At 38.5% G+C, this 5,858-nt stretch overlaps 1 pseudogene; it reads left to right on the top strand.

The window, feature by feature from the left end:
• Positions 1-5,858, top strand: part of LOC122347532 — a 663,620-nt pseudogene that overhangs the window by 309,772 nt on the left and 347,990 nt on the right.

Below are 5,858 nucleotides of genomic sequence, written 5' to 3'. Positions count from 1 at the left end.
ATAATAATATTAAGTAAATAAATACATACTTTTTTCATGTTGTATTTACTAGTCATTAACTCCCAATGTATTATTTCGGCGTGCCTTTGTTTTGTCAGGCCTCTTATTTGGTAGGCGTCTCAGACCCCAACAGCCAGTCGGGTCATCAGGGATTGGTCGATCCCATTCAGTTTGCAAGAGCCAATCAGGCGATTCAGATGGCCTGCCAAAATCTGGTGGACCCAGCCAGCAGCCCATCCCAGGTGACTGGCTCTTTATCATCTTATCGACTGGCTTTTTGTGTGTGTTTTTTTTTTATCTTTGCGGCTTGCATTCCCTCATCTTTTTGCCTGTGTAGGTTTTGTCAGCAGCTACCATTGTTGCAAAGCACACCTCGGCTCTTTGCAACGCCTGTCGTCTGGCGTCTTCTAAAACAGCCAATCCTGTAGCCCGAAGACATTTCGTTCAGTCAGCCAAAGAGGTTGCCAATACCACGGCTAACCTTGTCAAAACTATAAAGGTACATCCTTCAGTTAATTACCAAAAGATCATGTGGTACCAGAGTAATCGAGAATTTATTGAATCCTGGGCATTTGCATTAAGAACGTAAACTTGAGACCATTTGCAACCTTTGATAAAGCTATATTTATGCGTGAGGACTGCAGTGTTTCAGCAGATGTGATCTCTCTGCTGTGTTTCTCAGGCCNGATTGAATCCTGGGCATTTGCATTAAGAACGTAAACTTGAGACCATTTGCAACCTTTGATAAAGCTTTATTTATGCGTGAGGACTGCAGTGTTTCAGCAGATGTGATCTCTCTGCTGTGTTTCTCAGGCCTTGGACGGGGATTTCTCAGATGAGAACCGGGAGAGGTGCAGAGTGGCCACGTCCCCGCTGATAGAAGCTGTTGATAATCTCTCCACCTTTGCCTCCAACCCTGAGTTTGCCAGCATTCCTGCGCAGATAAGCCATGAGGTGATGAAATACTGAATACCACAATATTTCATATTATTTTTTNGCCAAAATAATGCTTTGGGGCTAGGATTTATCTGTTTGGGGCATTCCAGACAAACTGTCTAATAGTGAATCTTTCTACAGGTTACAGCCGATTTGATTCATTCAGAAACAGTCACTTCATGAGTGTATCAATCAATCATTTACTCAACCGATTTGTTCAATAGCACTGATGAGTTCAGGAACAAAACAAATGACTGTCTTTTAATGGATCATTGAATCATTTACTCAACCGATTTGTTCAAAAGCACAGATGAGTTCAGGAACAAAACATATGACGGTCTTATTAAATCATTTATTCAACCGATTTGTTTCTTAAACACTGATACCTTAAAAAAATTACTTTCTTACTGAATCATTTACTTGACCACTTTGTTCGTTTTCAATGAAACGTTCAGAAATAAAACAAATGACTGTCTTGTTGAATCATTTCCTCAAACGATTTGTAAGAAAGCACTGACTTTCTGTGAATNACTGATTTATTTAGAAACAAAGCAATCTTTTACTCAACCTGTTCCACTTACTGCTCATTCAGCAATTAAACAAGTCACTGTTTTTGAGTGATTAAAACATTTATTCTAATAATTTGTTAAAAAGGACTGTTTCATTTATAATCAAAACATGTGTCTGTTTTGAGAGTGAAATGTAGAATTATTTACTCAAGCAGTTTATTTAAAAACACTGATTCATTCAGGAAAGAAACACCACTAGATACAAGCGAATGTTGATTTTTTTCGTCTATTTTTTATCATAAGTCAAAATGGTTCCAAAGTAACTGCCAATATTTTGTCTAAAATAAAAAATGTTCAACTTTAGCGCACATGGTTAATTTTCACTTCACATGTGCCATTTTCTTTGTAAAATGTGCCTACACTAACTTCAGGAATAACTAGATGACTCCTCTGTCTTTGAAATATTGCCTGTAATGTTGTGCCAAAACAAAGTGGTTTCTCTCCGTTCACTGACTGTTTGACTCTGGACTTCCTCGCAGGAAGTCTAAAAGGTCAGCGAGTGTGGATGGGAGTTTTGCAACTTTTTTTTCCAGACAATTTTATCACCTCAGTTCATTTCTGGGGTTTGTGGGAGTTTAGTTCTGTTCTTACAACAGCCTCTTGCATGTGTTTAACATTTAAGTATTTAGGACTGAAGGTGTGTTTGTATCAACATTCAAATGTTTTTGGTGATTCATCACGTTTTCAGTTTTGATGGATGGGTAATATAATAAAAAATATAAAATGTATTTTAATAAAATAAATGTAAATTAGTTGTCAAATGAGTAATTATGATTAATCGCATCCATAATAAAAAAAAAATTCCATATATGTGTGTGTGTACTGTGTATATTTATTAAAAATATATAAAAACACACGCATGTATATATTTAGGAATATATTTAAAATATATTATTAATGAATATACATTTATACATGTAAATAATTACAAAATACTTAAGAACAAAATAATTAAAAACACTAAACTTAATAGTTTTCAACTTTTTTCTTTTCCATCCCAGGGTTCAGCAGCCCAGGAGCCAATCCTCCGCTCAGCTCGTTCAATGCTGGACAGCTCCACCCACTTATTAGAGACCGCCCGCTCTCTCGTCCTTAACCCCAAAGACCCGCCCACCTGGTCCATCCTGGCAGGCCATTCCCGCACGGTATCGGACTCCATCAAGAGCCTCATCACGTCCATCAGGTCAGCATCATGCAAATAAACACCTGCTTCAGCGATTTGGTGAATGTGAAAAGCTTGCAGCTTCACTCTCCATCAAGTGGTAAATAATAATGATGCGGGTAAAAGATGAGGTTTAATTTAAACTTGTATTAAATAACTGAAGAGCAAGCGTTATTAACAGAAGCAGCTGTTCACGCACACACTCGTTCTCTTCTCAAAATTTCCCGCACACTGAGTCTGTTTCCTTCATTACAGCTCCAGGGGGAAGTAATATCAACCAACAAGCAGTGAAATGGAAAAGCCAATGAATACAGAATAAATACTATATTAAACTGAAACATAAAATATGATGACATAACAGTTAAGCAAATTAATGTCAAAACTGTCACAATAATTGTTTAACATGATAAACTTCACCTGTGTGTTATATACAGTATAATAAAATAAAAAAAAACTTGTAAAAATGTATTGAAAAAATATATATATCTGATTTAACAAAACAAAAAGTCTTTAACAACATTTAATAAGTCTTTAGTTAAACAGTTAAACACAGTGGGTTTTTTTCTTACACATAATATTTTTTTCTTTTCCAGAGTCCAACAGTTGTTTTACAGTAGGTAGTTTTTTTCTGAAGGATGTTTTGAAGGCTATTTTTCTGTAAATAATAGCTAAATAACAGACTGTGTCTGGTGTCACTGGGCTGTATTTTGCGGTAAGTGACTCTTTCTGGGTTTCTCTCTCCACTGAGAGCACCGAGGGTGATTGATGTAGTGTGAGGAGACACAGAGAGCATACAGACCACCTGATCTGAGCTCAGTGATGGTGTCTTCTCGGCTCGCTGCCCGTCTGGCTGCCCTCCACACACTGTCCTCCCAGATCAACCAATCAGAGCTGGAGCTCAGCCAGCTCCCTCGTGTGTGAGTGCGTGTGTGTGTGTGTGTGTGTGTGTGTGTGTTGTAAAGCAAAAACACCCAGGTCTGCACTGACTCTCCTGTTCTCTAACTCTAATGTATGATATCTGGATTGAGTTTTAAAATCTAATTCAATTACGCTGAAAAACGCTCCACGGCAACCCTGTAGCAACCTGGTCTCCTCTGTTTTCACAGGGACAAGGCCCCTGGGCAGCGGGAGTGTGACCAGTCCATCGACAGCATCAACAAGAGCATCAGGGACATCGAGCAGGTGTCCCTCGCCGCCGTGGGTCAGAGTCTGCCCCGCAGAGATGACATCTCTCTGGAGGTAAACCAATACAACACCTGTCTGTGTCAAAACTGCCATCACTCTGTAGTAGCATTACTTTCATTGATGTTGCTCCGGCACACGTTACAGTTTTTAATAGTTTTTGTTTTATTTAACAATCAATAACAGCCTTTGTTTGATTTGTATTAAAATGCTTTTTGGGGATTAATAATTGCTAGTTTAAAAAACAAACAAAAATAACATTGCTGATGATAATGTTAATATTATTTAGTGCTGTCAAACAATTAATTTCTATTAATCTATTAATGCATCCAAAATAAAAGTGTAACGTATAATAAATAAACACAGTACACACACATATACACACAAGTTTTAGTTTCCGGTTCAGTTCTAACTAGCAACTAACTACTACCTGTAACTTTTACCTCAGTAAACTCCTCATTTGCTTTGTATTAAGTTAGTAAGGCATTAATATGCACGTCTTAAGTATTAATAAACAGCCAATGTGCAACTAGTGAGAATTACTTCCTACATTAATCCCTTTAAGAATATATACTGTAAATAAGCTTTATTTTGATTGGCTAACCTCTATGTGCTGCTCAAATCCAAGTTATGGAAAAACGGGCATTGCTATGTAAATGTGGCTAGTCATATGTTAATGTAAATAGTTGAATCGTTTTTTAAAACTTGGTCTTTTGAAAGAGTTCACACACTGGTTTCAAAAGAGCGAACTGATATTTTCATATTATAAACTGCCTTTAACCTTAGTGCTAGTATTGTTTTGCTGTTATGAATGTTAGCGTTAGCATCTGATTTAATGCTAATGTGGCTCTGCTCCCATTAGGCTTTACAGGAGCAGCTGACGTCCGCCGTGCAGGAGATCGGCCACCTCATTGACCCCATCTCCACCGCAGCTCGAGGGGAAGCGGCTCAGCTCGGACACAAGGTATAGGAGACACTCCGTGCAATCAATAACCTCGTCCTTCTACGTACTTTTCTGTGCAAGTGTCACTCGAATAAACCTCATTTATTGATCACGTTATGACAGCGCGTCTACAAATACCTTTGAAAAGCTGGTTTTAATTAAACCCGGCTTTGTTTGTTGCAGCGAGACTGATGCCTTCCGTCTTTAGTGTTTGTCAGCTTGTCATTCGAATAAATAGCTGGAAAATAAAGAAGCCGAATGAGTTCACTCTACATATCACTCTTGCCTGAAATATACACAGGAACTGTACGTTTGCATGCCAACGCGTGCTTTTTTGTTTTGTTTTTTCCCCAGGTGACTCAGTTAGCGAGCTACTTCGAGCCAGTGATTGTGGCGTCGGTGGGACTGGCGTCTAAACATGCCGACCACCAGCAGCAGATGAATATACTGGATCAAACCAAAACGCTGTTTGAATCTGCTCTACAGATGCTCTACGCTGCCAAAGAGGGCGGAGGAAACCCTAAGGTAGGACACATGGATATAACAACACGTGGGGCATTTTTATGTTCTGAAACCAACTGCTGGTTTGTGACCTGGCAGCAAAATTCGCAGACCTTTTGGTTTTAAAGAACAGACTTTTGTTACGTGTGTTGATGAAGGGTTTAATTGGTCTACATTGGCCATCTTTATGCCATTAAGTCAATTCGTTTTTTTGTTCTTGTAGGCGACCCACACCCATGATGCCATAGCTGAAGCGGCCCAGTTGATGAAGGAGGCCGTGGATGACATCATGGTGACCCTAAACGAAGCGGCCAGTGAGGGCGGGATGGTGGGCGGCATGGTGGAGTCCATCGCTGAGTCCATTGGACGGGTTAGTGACTCCATGTTGAAAATTNAATCCTAAACTTTTTTTTTTCTAATCCTAATTTTTTTTTCACTGATCAACACCAATAATTCCTTTAAAATGGTGATCATGATTGAAATAAATGTATTATAGATTTTTTTTGACAGAATTTTTTTTTTTACAAATGATTCACTTTTAAATTTCATCTGTGTTCTTATATAA

Source organism: Puntigrus tetrazona, chromosome 6, assembly GCF_018831695.1.
Source record: "Puntigrus tetrazona isolate hp1 chromosome 6, ASM1883169v1, whole genome shotgun sequence".
Lineage (NCBI taxonomy): Eukaryota > Metazoa > Chordata > Actinopteri > Cypriniformes > Cyprinidae > Puntigrus > Puntigrus tetrazona.
Note: the sequence above shows the minus strand (reverse complement) of the source record. Positions and strands in the feature narration are given on the sequence as shown.